Source organism: Haemaphysalis longicornis, unplaced genomic scaffold (genome assembly GCF_048455015.1).
Source record: "Haemaphysalis longicornis isolate Haplotype H1 unplaced genomic scaffold, Haemaphysalis longicornis Haplotype H1 scaffold_1, whole genome shotgun sequence".
NCBI classification, from domain to species: Eukaryota; Metazoa; Arthropoda; class Arachnida; order Ixodida; family Ixodidae; genus Haemaphysalis; species Haemaphysalis longicornis.
In genome coordinates, this window is record NW_027526203.1 from 108,256,185 (window position 1) to 108,271,418 (window position 15,234).

General features: G+C 48.5%; 1 protein-coding gene across 2 annotated transcripts in view; it reads right to left on the reverse strand.

Annotated features, from left to right (window-relative positions):
• LOC144178902 (sodium-coupled monocarboxylate transporter 1-like) overlaps window positions 1–15,234 on the reverse strand; it is a 368,331-nt gene that overhangs the window by 217,731 nt on the left and 135,366 nt on the right. For both annotated transcript variants that reach the window (XM_077707060.1, XM_077707046.1), the window contains exon 3: window positions 7,798–7,953. The gene's annotated coding sequence lies outside the window, so the exon portion shown is untranslated. The remainder of the gene's footprint in view (window positions 1–7,797; window positions 7,954–15,234) is intronic.

A 15,234-nucleotide genomic window follows, 5' to 3' on the forward strand; every position in this document is an offset into this window, starting at 1 on the left:
TGCGATCGGTGACCAAGACATCTGCCGCGGCCTGTTTTGATTCTAGCGCGCAGGTGGCGCCATCTTTCGGCCGCTCGCCGCACCGTGGTGCCGACAGTGCTGGGTCGGAGCGCCAAAACTCCGCTGCCGGTCAGCGTAGGCTTCCCATCGCGGCAAATATCTGAACGCCACTTTTAAATTCAGCTCTGATAACAACTCCTAGCACAATTTTCAACACACTAACATCTAGTTTCTCGCATGTAGAGCTTCTTTTTCGTGATCAGATTGATTAGAAGAGTGGCGACAAGCTGTTGCTATCACGGTCTGCGCCGGTTCGAGCCGCAGTGATATTAAAAAACGGACGACGGCAAAGACAACGCCGGCCTAATCGCCTGGCCAAATAAAGTTGTTCTGTCTGTCGGGTGGCAGTGACTCATCCGAGTCTGAAGATTCAGACGACATGTCGACTGCGCGGGCGAGTTGCGGACCATGTACAATCGTAGCAGACGACGCGGCGAACGCATGGAGGAAAGAAAAATGCCCTGACGTCACGGGTGAGACCGTGACGTAAGGCTGCCCGCTTGCAGGCTGGCCTCCGAACGGCCATTTTCCCGCGCGGCGACCAAATTTGAAATTGGTTGCAATAAACGTGCTATAATTAATTCTGTGTTGTCGGCTGACGGCTTTCGGTTCGATTTTCGTAATTACTGGGCCAATAGGTATTATTTACAGCATAAAAACTGAAAGCGAGAAATTTCGTGTCAGTACTCCTTTAACACATCGTGTTACAAGCATGTGCAAGGTATGAGGTGAAAGCTTTGACGGCCGTCGTCTCCACCTGAAATAAAATGGGCACGCCTGATTCGGTACTGATTAAACCCATCATCGATAGCTTCTTTGCGAATTCGTTGCCTGAAGTCAGATCGTCTTCAAGCACTGCTCTAGCTACCGCCTCAAAACAGAAAAAAAAAAGCGAAACGCTTGCTTTTGCTGTGCGGCCTGCTTTCGGATCTGCGGTTGCGGAAGTGTGAACAGCACAGTCCGAAATTTCGAAACAAAAACAATGCTGACTACTCGTTGTGACAAGGCATTCGCAAACCCACGAATCACGCAGAAAAAAACACTGCCCACGCGAACGTTCTTACCAACACCACGCCGCAAACCACTTTTTGCATCGGGAAACATGCTGCCTGCACGGCAGAATGCAACTGTGGATATGGTGTCGGGGCCGTCGTGTAGGTAGCATTGCTGCACGGCCAAAAGCCCAGTGCATACACCCTATTGCTGAACTCCCGAAGACACAAAGTGGCGCAAGGGTCGGATATCAAACAAACATTTTTAAAGGTTGGCATAAAACCGGTGGACAAAGATGCATTGCGTTTCCTGTGGTTTCAAGCAATACCAAAACCGGGTGTACCACTTTCACCAGTTTTGACTTGCTCTATGACCCGCATCCCTTTAGAGTGATGGCTAACCCATTTCTACTTCCCGAAATGCTTCAACACCACTTAAACAAAGAGCAGTACCCTCAAACTGTGAGACATACACGGATGACGTGCTCACAGGAGCTGGAAGCGAGAAAGCTGCCGTGAAGCTGTACAAAAATGCAACTGAAATGTTTGAAGCAGTAAAATTCTATGCCAGTGATTTCAACGTGACTCCTGGGTTACCATGCATCTCGGTTATTTGTCGGGTGTGCTGAAGGTTTTGCGACGTACGTGGGACCCGTGTGCCGACCACTTAACATTCTCTCCATGTATGGATTGTATTCATGGCATAGAACCATTCACAAATTGGCCCATGCTACAAACAACGGCGGGGATATGTGACCCACTATGGCGCAACGTGAAAACTTGGAAGTGTTGGTAAGCATGTTGAACCCTAGCGTAAACGACAGGACAAAGCAGCGCTTCGTGTGTCCTTCCTGTTGCTATCCTACTGCGTCTTGTCATTTGCGCTGAGGTTCAACATGAACCACTGGGAAGAGAAGGGGGGGGGGGGGGCTTTCTTTTTTCATTGTCCATGCCAAGGTCCTGTTCCACGAAGTGTGGCGTAAAAACATCGACTTCCACACGCTACCTACCAACAGCACGGCGGCCTGGAAGGTAGCTAGACGGACTCCCTATCTCCCTGAGGTTCAAGTACCCCGGTACTACAGGTCACAAACAAATGGAGGGAGGACGGACTGCTTTCACATTTCTGCTGATACCCGTCCAATGCCATATGAGGCAGTTGCCTACCTCACCCTGGAGGGTGAAAACGGTACAAGATCGACAACTCTGGTAAGCAAACAAAGGGTTGCACCAGGCAAGGAAATTACACTGGCGAGACTAGAACTGATGGCATGCCTGCTCGCTGGTCGATTGTGTGGCTATATTTTGGAAGCCCTCAAGCAACAGCCATCAAACATCTACCTACGGACAGATTCAACAACAGCACTCTATTGGATTCATGAAGATGTTGGCCGCTGGAAGCAGTTCGCACGCAACTGAGTCACTAAAATTCAACGCCTCGCGGACAAGTGCGTATGTAGACATTATCCGGACTGTACTGTACTGTACTGTACTGTAGCGGAGCAAAGCACTGTGGATTTGTCCCGCATGCATATTGGGAATGAGTGGTTCCGAAAGCGATATACGATGAAATCGAACTAGGGGAAAGGAAGAAAACAAGATCATTGCCAGCGGCAACATCGCCACCTACTGAGTCGGGCGTGATCGATCTGGAACACTACGGCAAAATCTTAAAGCTAATCAGAGTCACAGCTCGGGTTTTTCAGTTCATCGCTAGAACCAAACAACAAAGCAGCAAATTGGGACCCCTCATATACGACGAGCTTAATCAAGCTGAACGATACTGGATATGTTGGGAGCAAAAAGGGATTTTAAAAAAAAGTCACGTGTGCCGCCCACGAAACATGAATTACCCCCGACTCCGCTTTCAGAATGTTCACTGATGATTGACAGTGCTGGCATTTTAAGAGTTCAGGGAAGACCACAACATAACCAACTTTGGTGTGGCTTAAAGCAAACAACTATAACAAAAGCGTAAATGGGCATTTGAAAAGGTTTATGATAGAAACCATTTTGTGAATCCGGTGTGTAAACACTACTCAGGAATATGTCATGACTGCATGATTACATTACAATAACCATGTGCTTCATTAGTAAAGGTACTTTTTCGGATAGTGGTGCATGGAAGCTTTACCTAGCGCATATACGCGGCATACGTAAACAACCAACAGCTGCAAGTGAAATGACCACGAAAACTAGTCCCAAACGGAAACAGCATCTCGCATGAAGCACACGTCACGTAACCAGGCAGTGCTGAACGCGAAAAAAAAGCACAGCCTGGACACACACTGCAGTTGCTGCACAAAGCACACTTGCCACCACATCACGCGGCCACTAGAATAGGCGAACTAGCGGAGCACTCACGACGCTGGTTTGGGAACGCTGCAGTCCACCAGCGGCACTAATGCACTGGGAACACCCTCACATTTCAAAACGCACAAACACCGCCACACATCGCTACCAACTGCGCAGATATACAACGGGAAAGTTATGTAAAAGGTGCACCCCTCGGATGCGATGTGTTTCTTGCAGTATCGGAGCTAGCGGCGCCACAGCTTCACAGACACACATTCAACTCCGAGAGAACTGCGACGTACCACAGACGGCTGATCGCGAGAGCCGAACTTCGACACATCAAACAGATAACAGCACGGCGTACACACTTGATATGAAAAACTTGCACTGTACACAAGCGCTGACCGCCACTGCGCGTTGCTTTCACTCACAGTGACCATATTTTGAACGTTATCGATGATCCAAGCGCGGAGACAGACCTTGACAGCTCGGAGCGCGCGAGAGCGGGGCCACGATGAATTTGGACTTATCGGTCGTCTCGCGCTAGCGATGAGCGCGACGAGCGTATCTCTACACACTTGATAGAGAACGAAAACACGGCGCACCACTCTGCAGACGCTGGTACTGGTGCCTTTTCTGCCTCGGCTCCACACAAAGCGCCAACATTTGAAATAGACCAACGATAAACGCGTATCGCAGTACCGACTCAGGACCGCGGTGGTCTGTCGTAACTTCTGCAAGTGCTTGTCGTTTTTATATCACAATCAAGTTGTGCGACGCACACCGTCCCCGCAGCTCACCGCCGCCATGTTGGCGAAGGCCGATGGGCGGAGCCAACTCGATTCGGATGGCCGAGCCGGACGGCTCAGCCGGATGAATTCGCTCGCGGAGCGAATTCGGCCTCGGCGTCCAACTTGGCCCGACAGGGCCTTCCCGACAGAGCACGACAGGCCCAGTCGGGCCATGTCGGGCTCTGTCGGACTGAAAAGAAAGGTCCCTTTAGGCTGGGGAAGAGAGCCGAAGGAGTCGGAGGTTTTCCTCCGCCTCTTCAACCTCTGCTCTATGCGGCAGCTGACTAGCCTCCCACAAGTATGGAGGAACGTTCTGAACAACAGCGTGAAATAAAACATGGACGAAGGGAGGTGACAGGACGAGCGCTGTCCTTTCCGCTCCCTTCGTCCACGTCTTTTCCCGCGCTGTTGTTCAGAATGACACCATAGCAACTCGCCCAGCTCACCACTCTGTTATGCAGGAACGGGCAGCTCGTACCCCATTGTCGACAGCGTCGCGTCTTTTTCGGCGAAACAACCGAGCTCGGCTCCGTTTTTTTTCTGTACAAGAAACTTCGGTACATTCTTTTTCGTTAATGGAATGGATCGGTACGGGGGCGTTTCGGTGCGTGGACAAGTCGGTGCACAGACGTTTCGGTACAAAGAGATTCAAGCATGCGGCAAATGAAATAATTCCCACAGACCAATCACAACTCTTTATATGCAAGGGACGTTCAATGCAATTATTGAAAACTTAAGGGCCGCTTGCGCGCTCGGAAATCTGTGGACACCAGTATCTGCAAGAAAGTTCGGTTTGTAACGAAGCTCAGTGCAATGGTGACCGGATCAATCAAGCTCGGGGATTAGTAGAAGCGTACAAGGGCCATCTCGGCCAGAGTTTTTCCTTTCTACTTAACTGGTCTAATTTTTGTCATATCTAGAGAGTAGCAGTTGCCAGGACAGGAGCACGAGCGGTCTGCCTAAAATGTTGGACCGAAATATTGTTTGTTCCTTTCACAACGTTTCCATTGCTTTTAGCATATGTCCAACTATTCATTTAACAAACTGTGGTACTGAACAACAACAAGCGTCATTGATCGGCCTTCGCTGTTTCCCTCTGAAATCTGAGCTTTTCAAAGTGTTAACAATATCCCTGCATCCAATGAACAATCAGTTCAAATTACCCTCGATGGTTAGATCTTATGTTTCATACGTTCACTCAATATATTTGGTATTACTGTCAAGGCTAATACACGGAACGATCAGACCATACGCAGGCTTACCACAGCCTTTTCCCAAGTCACTCACATGCATCGGCGCATCTCCAATCGACATCACGGCGTAAAGGAGGAAGACCTTGCCTTATCCAGGCCTTCCCCTATTACGCGTAACCTAACCCGCCACCTACATAACTCCCGCCAAAGGTGACACTGAAGGCGTAGGTCGCCTAATCTGCAAAGCTTCCAGTAAAGCTCTCAAGCTCATCCGCAAAGCCTTCAATAAAGCTCTCAACCTCCATATGGCCACTGCCACCCCTAAAATACTCGAATAGGCTTCCACAACTAGGACTCAGAACTTCGAGGGGAGTCCCTCCAGCCAACGTCTTCGTCGTACTCAAACATCAACAAGACTGACACTTTTACAAGATCTTCATATGTCAACCTCTTCATCCGCAGACACGAAACGCCTTCCCCACCTTTAGTGTCAATCCATTCATTTCCGACAGATATTAACATGCACGTCAGATATATGCAGTTAAATATTATTGGAAATGAGGCCTACACATTAGTGCCCAGAATCCCGCACAAATTATGCATATAAGTATAACTATGCGTACCCACTGATCAGCAAGTGCAACATCTGGGAATCAAAAACTGCAGCATCTTAAAGAAGTCACCATCATGATTGTTATTGCCATCATCATTAGGGCCCGACGACGTAGTAAGCTTCGGGCCCCAAAACCTCTTAACCCCGCACTCCTCGTCTGTAAAATTCAAGGATGAATTACTCTAAGTACAAATATGCAAAATGCCTAAACCCGTCGAGAAACGTTAAAATCCCTTCAGTCTCCAACGGAGTCCTTACTCACCCATGCAATTTGCTATGTATAGTCGACTCCGCTAAAATGAAGAACACGGGGACGGCAACAAACATCAAATTACCCAAACTTCCAATTCACGAAAGAGTGCAATAAGAGCACCGTTACTTGCCCGCAACACGGCTCCCTTCGTGATTACGTTCAGAATAAGGACTTCCTTCTTGAAGTCGAGCGTACGACACCGGAATGATAGTTGAGATGTATCCCTAAAATCGACGCCTGAAGCGTTCCCCACACAAACTACACAAGCGGTGCTGTGCGCAACTACAAAACATTGAGAACTTTAAAAGAGAAAGATGCATACATTGGCGCGAGTCTCGACCACGGAGCAAGATTAAATTCTTGCTTTGTGGTCTCAACGGGCCTGCTCCTTTATCAACTGTAGGCTGCCTCAGTTGCGATGACGCCGACGTAATTACACAACACGGCGCTGTTTTCGCCGTTGAAATTTAGAATTTGTTAAGAAAGGCGGTTACCTCGATGCTTTTTATCCAGAGCAACTACCAAGTAACCGCCGTAGTGGATTTTAGCTTCGAATTATCCAACAATTTCTTCTTGTGAACTGAATGTAAAATTGCTGGGACAGCACATCCCTTCTAAATAAAAGGAAATTCGAATTAAGCGGTTTCGAAATATTGAGTCTACTGTATTCATCCTTAGTCCTCTTCAAGTACAATCTGCTACGTAAGTGCTTTGCTCTTTGGTGCGCCCCCAAATGTGCCCTTCACACGAAACACTTCGAAAACTTCCACAGTGCCCTGAAAGAAGCCTAATCCTTTACTTCCAGACGACCAAACCCCGTGACTTACTGCCATGAAGTCGTCTATATTTTTGTTCGCCGTTACGAGGCCTCCTTAATCGCATTATGATTAGGAACACTGAAAAGAGCCGGACATTAAAAGAACAGCCTCAACACATACCCCGGACCTAAGCTCATAACAACCGGTTGGAGGTAGAAGCTACCCTTCCTCCACAATTTGTGGTCGAAGATATAGCAATCGATAACCTGAATTGAGCGAGAAATACTGCTTTATTGCTCGGTTGCTGTGTTCATACATCGTCAGTGCAATCACAAACTTAAGCCATATAGTCCTGCGGCTGTACTGTCAAGGATAACGGCGGGCACATCGGAAGGCGTGTGTACTGCATCAACACCGAGGTGGATCACAACCATGTCCCAAAAGTTCCATGTCTCCCTTTCGGCAACCAGCACCCAGTTGTCGATAACGCACCGTAAGCACAGAGCGAAGAGCTCGCATTCTCAAGTTCCTCATTCCCAGTAATGGCCTCCACGGATAGGAGCATCTTCACATTACCCGACATGTTTTGCAGAAACCATACATTTAAAACGGTAAAACAGCGCAAATAACGCGGACGAACCGTCAAGAAGATACTCAGGAGGGCGCTTGTCTGAGTGTTTCCTTGACTGTGCGTCCGCGTTTTTTTTTTTTTTCGGGGGGGGGGGGGGGGGTGCTGTTTCCTTGTACACAATGAAGCAACTGGCTCCACTTCAGACGTACATGAAGCTCCGTGGCGCCGCGAACCCACTTGATTTCCGTGCAATGATAGTTGGGCGACTCACCAAGCGGCACGTGAGGCGTCGCCGTCGTATCTGATAACCGCACCCTCTTCTGTATGGTGATGGTACCGTTTATCACTCAACGGCCACACGTTACAGTCCGGTGCAATTCAGGGCTTTGTCCTTTCTCCAGCTTGGAACATCCTTCGGCGTATACACCTGAAAGGCCCCCAGCAACAATATTAAACACATGTAAACCTGCTAGATCTTCAGATTACGTGACAAGAAAACTGATCGAGGTATTCCACATCTACGCACAGCGGGAGAGACTGCGTAAAAACTGAACACATCCTCTATCGCTTGTTTCGACTTTGCCTCTACATTCAGTTCAGCAATTGCGCACCTCCAGCGATACCTTCCCTATTGGCAGTAGCTGGCTGACGTCACATTTTTCAAAACAAAAACACTCTAGACTAAAATGTTGTATATATTTGCTTCACCATCCAGCACTCAAAACTGCTAGCGAGGAAAGCATAAAAATGAGAAGGAAGTGTTTTTGTTTTCCTTTGCAGCTTCCGGTAAGAACGACTCTCATAAAAGCTATAAAAATAGCGCTTATTCCCGATGTAGCATCGGGAACGCCAGCGCGTAGTTTTTTTTTTTTTTTTTTGCAACTATAAAAATTTTCCGATCACAGGTGTGTGGCAGCTTTTTTCGCAACTCAAATCACAACATCACCGTGAAGTGCGCGAGAAACATAGCAACCAGACTGAGTTGCACCTGGAGCACAAGTGTTGATTTCTCGGAACCTCAAACACGAAAGCGGGTGCCACTGCGAACGCCCATTTCCTTGTTTGTATACGGGAGCTGTCGCGACACCTAGCTGCACTTTCATTTTGTTGCCACAGCTGCCGAAACGTATCCTGAAGCCAAAATAGCATACCTATATATAAGCATTCAACTCAAAGGACGATGTACTCGCGTACATGGTTTAGATTGTGGCTTTCTAGAATTACTCATGGGTTGCGCACCACCGCGGAACAAGACCCTCGTCGGCTGACTGCGGGATTTTTCGTCGTCCATTTTAAACTCCCCCCCCCCCCCCCCCCCGGGCCCTGCCCGCGCACAGGTGGAAACCCATTTGCGCGACGATTGGCTCCAAACGTGGCTGGCATTCTGGGTCATTCCGCGAAAATTCGACGGTTGTTCCGGTATTTATATTTTATGCAAGCAAATAATTTCGGAATATCGGCCTATTTTGCTATATGCACTTGTTTTAGCATTCTCGAGCACACTATTCACCAACATGCAGTCTCATAATGAACTGAAAAACAACCTCCCCTCCAGAAACCAGCATAGCTTTAGCACTGGCTTTCCGCCAGTCACAGAAGTATTAGAATTTACGCTGACATAGCGCCGAGGTGACGTGCACGCCATTTTATTGACTACTCCAAGGATTTCGTGACAGTTTGCGAAAAGACTTTACCTAAAATTCCAAGCCTTTTAGCTGCGTAGTACCTTAGGACCCCACAATGTCGGTTCGCGTCCGTGCTCATAGCATTTACAATCGCAAAAAATCACACAGAACACAGACACCGGCAGCATTCGAGCCCGTGTCTGGTAGACCAGACAATGTTAGAGCCAGGAGTCTTACCCATTGGGCTACGACCGTGAGTTAGTACCCGAGACTCAAATGGCTTACTCCCTTGCCTGTAACGGTGCTGAGTACCTTAGAACCTCCCAATGTCCGTCCGCGTCATCCGTGCGCACACCACCATCAAGCGAAAATCAAGCGAAATTCGATTTGAGCCGTGAGTTGCAGTTTCATTTAGGGAATAATCAAGGTGCAACTCACGGCTCAAATCGAAGGACGGACGGGGCGCAAATCGGATGTCACTCGGAGCGCAACTTGAATGTCATTTCGAGTCCCCGTACTCCGCACCCTCGCCATCATTCACGGAGTGGAGATGCTGCCATTTTTGCACGATACTCACGGCAATCAGTTCTTATCTTGGTTCTTGGATCATGTAAACTGAAGGCATCAGTTTGCCACGTTTAACAGTTGGCAGTCGTCATCACTTCCTGTCACTTCGGCTCTGCCGCAGGGCTCAGTCATTGGGCCACTCCTATTCCTAATTTATGTGAACGATTTCGTTGAGATTAGAAATAAAAACACTATTTGTTCTCCGTGTGTATGCCGATGACAACGTCCTCTATTCTCGTATAAATAACCGCAGTGCTGAAATAGAGTAGAATAATGTTTTTTTTTACTTGGAGCGCAACATAGCAAATGGCACTTAACCTCGAGAAAACAGTATCCATAGCGTTTAAAAACAAGAAGCAACCACTATGTTTTTCGTCGAGCAAAACATGAAGCACGTAACGAAATCAAGTAATTGGAGTCACGTTTTCTCTGAACCTAACTTGGCACAAACATATCAATTTACCCTCCTCCAAAGTGGTTCAGAAACTAGGCTAACTAGGAAAAAACGCTCCCTTCTAAACCTATAGTAATCACGAGCGAAAGCAGATTTCACACACAGTGATTCGGCAAAGTTTGCCTTTGCTTGAGATCTCGCAACCTGCCGTCTAGCTATATGTACTGGATGATCGGATTCACCCTTCCGCTTGTGTTCAAGGTCACGCACAGGCAGCCTAGCCAGAGCGTCATAGGCCTCCTGCGCTGGAGTTTTGGCGACATGCAGCGCCCCTAGTGGCTGACGCCCCTGGGTAGTACAAAAGCAGACGACCCTCGCCGCCCTCCATGCGTTTTCAATTACTAGGCAGAGTGAAACTTGGTTGTACTTAGTTTAATCGCTTTGTGGCGCGTTTAAATCACTGCATACTGTATGAAATAGCCTTTAAAGTAGTTGTAGAGGCTAAACAAAATATTATCCGCTCAAACAAGCCAATTTATCGGCTTTCTTTTCAGCGAGCTGTCGCGAACGTCGCGGCGTGGGACAGTATCGCCAGGTCGGGTGGTCTAACTTCCTGACGACGATTACTGTTCTTTCTTCTGGCGTGCGGTCGACAAAGGAAAGTTCACGAGTAGCATAAACACGGCACGCTGCTCATCCTATAGCCTGAGGTAACTATAAAAGGTTGCTTCAGCGGGAGCATTCAAGCGAACCCAAATTTCGCAGCCGACTCAGCTGACACTGCTGGCCTGGCACCACCATGAAAACGAGTGGAAATTTTGTTTTGTATTTTCGCAAATTAAATGGAACGTTTTACGCCGCACGATTTACGAACGGCAGGGTACATGTATACTAGCGAGTAGGTGAGGCATTGCGTCGAATAAACAAATTAGGTGCTATTAAAGGACGCAAAACAATCACCAAATCGCACGCCCGCTGCCTGCAGAAATGTGTACTTCTATATTTGCATAACATACCATAACACAGCGGCATATACGGAGCGCGGCCCCGAATATTTACATGCGATCATCACTGACTCTGTTGGTTAACTTCGTCGCTAACAATCTGAACGCCGACACGCCAGTTTTGCCCGCAAGTGGAGTTAGACAGCGAGAAAAGAACAGAACATTGGTCGCTTCCAGTTGAATTGTCCCCCATCTTCACACTTCGCCAGACTATTGCCAAATATTATTGGCGATTCGCTGAATTTTTTCGCTTTGCATTCAAAGCCCCCCCCCCCCTCCTACCCGATTTGCCGTCCAGCCCTCCGCCGTGTCGGCTGATGCAACTCGGCCCTACACTTCAAAACGTTGCTGACCCTCATTCTAGCCTATTCAGTGCGAACTGGGAATATATGATGCAAGAGCGTAATTAAGTAAAGTGAGCGCAAGCAAGGAAAGCGAGCGGCCTCTCGGTTCGCCCGACCACTTTGTTTTACGGCCACTAACTTCGGAATCGCAAAACAGATTTCACGCTTCTTACGCTCGCTCAATTTTGTCACTGAGACACGCAAGAAAACGGCAAGCTAACGCTGCACCATGTATTCCTAACGGCGACGCAAACGAGCACAATTTAATGAAAGCGCACGCATAGTGCGCAGGTACGCGAAAGAGCGGCGCACCGCAGCAAGCGAGCCAGCGGTCCGCCGGACTCGCTGGCATTTAAAGCGCCATCATCGCCGATTGCGTCACTCCTATTTTTTGACCGGCTGTTGTTGAAAAGTCCTTGTCACCTAGAGTTGTAAGTAGTTTAAACTAGAAGTTTCACTTCAAATTTCATACGACCATCGATCGGTGAACCTGCGAGTGGCAGAGCGCTGTCACCGTCCCGGAACTTTCGTCAGCGCTGTAAACGTATTTAGCGCTGCAAAGCTTTTTCCCCTAATGCCAAGTTGATCGCCAGAAGAGATCGGACCCGTCGGGGATGGGCTGGTGACCATGTCGCAAAACTATCGGGAGCATCGAGCTCATTTTGCTTCTGTCAAAACGGGGTCCCATCATGGGACCCGCGCAGCTTTGTACTACCCGGAAGTACTGCCCGGAAGCCGCTTGCGCAGCGCCCCCTGGGCAGCGCAGGATTGATGGCCAGAGCGTAGCCTCCGAGCCTCCATGCCTCCGAGATTGGCTGCCGGCGGCGCGCCGTTGCTCCGGCCGTCCCTTCGGTATGGTGGCTACCACCATACCTTCGGCGCGGAGCCAGGCGGAGCGGTGTAATTTTGTTAACTCCTATTCCCGCCGCGAGGTGGCGGCCTTAGCCTAAGGTTGAAGAGACGCTCGTCTGGCAGACGCTGCCTGCGCTTTGAGTTGTAAATCAGCCTTCGTTGTCGCGTCTTCGTGTCAGAAAACTCTCAATATGTGGTCTATGTATTTTGACTCGATCCACAAGTACAAAGTTGTTTACCGTACGTTGTTTAACACCCACGATTGCCTTTGCACGCAGCTTTAGTGGTCGTTTGTTTGAAAGCCGAATGTCCTAGCGCTGGGTTCTGTCATCTCCGGCAGAGTGAATTACCAGCGTGCTGAATTCTTTTTTCGCTGTTACAGCATTTTCGCGCGATATCGCAGCGGGAAAATATGCTTTTTTTTTTGCCTTTTAAGTTGTTTCGAACGCTCTTGGTATCCGTTGTGTGTGTGTGTGGGGGGGGGGGGGGTGCGTGCGTGCGCGCGTGTGTGCGTGCGCGTGCGTGCGTGCGCACGTGCGCGAAAACAGCGTAATACCGATAAGCTCTCGTGTATTGTTTATAGGCAGGCGACTACGATAGTCAAATAATCTGTTAGGCTTCCACGGGCACGAATTAATCATTTTTGGGTTTTATTTTAATATGCTTAGGGGTTTCAAGTACCTACTGCAATCTCGGTACCAAATTATTTGCCGTGAGTGAAAAGGTCAAGGTTTTCCGCGATGCGTTTCACATCGCTATGGACTCTACATGGGTACTTTTTCGAAAGACTGTTTCTGATAAATTTCTAGATTTGCTCGGGTAATATTCTGCACATAATTTGTTGGCATGACGTATTAAGATCATTATTTTTTTCGGTGAGCAGTTAAGGTGATCACTAATATCTGTATGCACAACATCGGCTGTAAGTTATTCTGGATATTAGTGAATAAACACATGAAGTGGAGAACTACCAATCGTAACTCGGGTAAAGATTGTTATGACATTACTTAGACTACGTCTATTTATTGCAGACTGGAAGTCTCTCTGTGCGTTTGTATATGCAAGCATGCATGCCAATAAACGGCACCAGCACGTTTACCTTGCTCATTCGGAAGAAATACCGATAGCCATTTGGACAGTATACACTGATGCTGAAGTATACCACGTCTCTGTTAATAGTATCGCGGTAAAAGTTGTGCCAAACATTTCAAGTAATGTTGCCATGTCATCTACTTTACCTCTCAAAGACCGCACGTTTAAAGGAAACGAGATAGCGGGTATTTTCGTGTTTACTAATGGTTGGATGCCGGTCGGTTGAATTCCTATAATTTGGTTCTTGCTCGGAACGCACTGAATATGCGTTCCGACAACATGAACGAGATTTCCAGAAATAAAACCGGAAAATGTGTTGTTTTGGAACCATGCGTGACTACAAAAAAGAATACTGCTGTGCAACGAATTCACTTATGCGTCACCCCGGGCGTAGTCTACGTCGAAAATTCAAAGGCACCAGTAACTACCCTAATGGGACCAGTAACTACTTCTACCTTTCTCCTGCATTGGTGTGCGGTAACGTTTTTTGATTAAACGTCGCACACAAGCTGCAAAGGGCGAGTTTTCATCCTCTGCGCCCGCCCGCACCAGGGAAAGCGACCTTGGGCTACGCGCGCCGCGGTGCGGCGAAAGACGTGGCCACGCCCCCTTTTAAACTTACGCTCTATCCGGGCGATTGGGACGGCCAGAGCAACGGCGCGCCGCCGGCAGCCGATCTCTGGGGCCACGGCCTTCATAACGAACTTTATAAAGGCTTTATAAAGGCTTATAAAGGCTTTATAACGAACTTCTGCCTTCATCGTAAAACGCTAAACGGTGGGTAGAAACTTGTCCTCTTAAGCGTTCTCAGAAAATAGCGGTTACACCAGCAATTAAACGAAGAGACATCTTGACAAAAATCTACCTCTTTGTTTTGTGTGTACTCGATGGCTGAAAGCAGTGAAAGAGAGTACAAACTATTTGCGCATGAACTCGGTCGTTCTAATTTAAACCAAGTCGTTTTTGTTTTGCCGCGGAACACAGATATCTAAAAATATTGCCGCGTTTGACGCTCCGAAGCTGTGCCAGTGTCAAGAGGCGCACCGTATCTTGCAAGGCCATTGAAAAATTTTGACCACCTGGGAATGTTAAAACGAAAGTCCAAAATATCGACAGAGAGGCGTTTTTTGTCTTTCGTCTGAATCGGCAAAACTGCATCTCGGGGCGGTGATAACACATGCATCCTTTGCACTGGCTTAGCCACTGAACCACTTTTGCGGATAAATGCACCCACGGTGACGAGCGACGCGAAAAGCATAAATCAATGGGTTCAGCAAACAGGTAGTGTGGGCGGCAGCCATGAGCGAAAATGTTTTTACACAGGCCGCCGGGGGCGGCGACAGCTACGCAGATGGGTCGTCACTGTCGCTCGCTTTTGGCCGTCAGAGAGAGAGAGAGAAGTGATTTGGTGGAAGAAAGGAAAGGAAAGTGCACTGGGGATATTATTGAGCTCAGTGCGGTGGGGAGGGAAAGAGGGGATAAAAGACTTGGGAGGACGTTAGGGGTGGAATAGAAAAGGCGTGAAAGAGAAAGACAGGCAGAAAAGAGAGAGAGAGAGAAAAGAAAAAGAAAAGAGGGGGGGGGGAGGGGCATTACATAGGCGACAGCGGCACGAGTGTTCGGCGCGAGTGTTTGTGCAGTAGCCTCAGCTACAGGCGCTGGGTTAGTCCAGTGGCCTCGAGGAATGCCAGGAGGTGTCGGAACACTTCACGACGGGAGCTGGCAGGACCCGTCGGGAACAGCAGGTCCTGCAGGTTGTGTCTGGGTCGTCCGAGACGCTGGAGTGCAGCCTGAAGTACTGCTGTGTGTGCTGCGTGCTCGGGGCAGGAC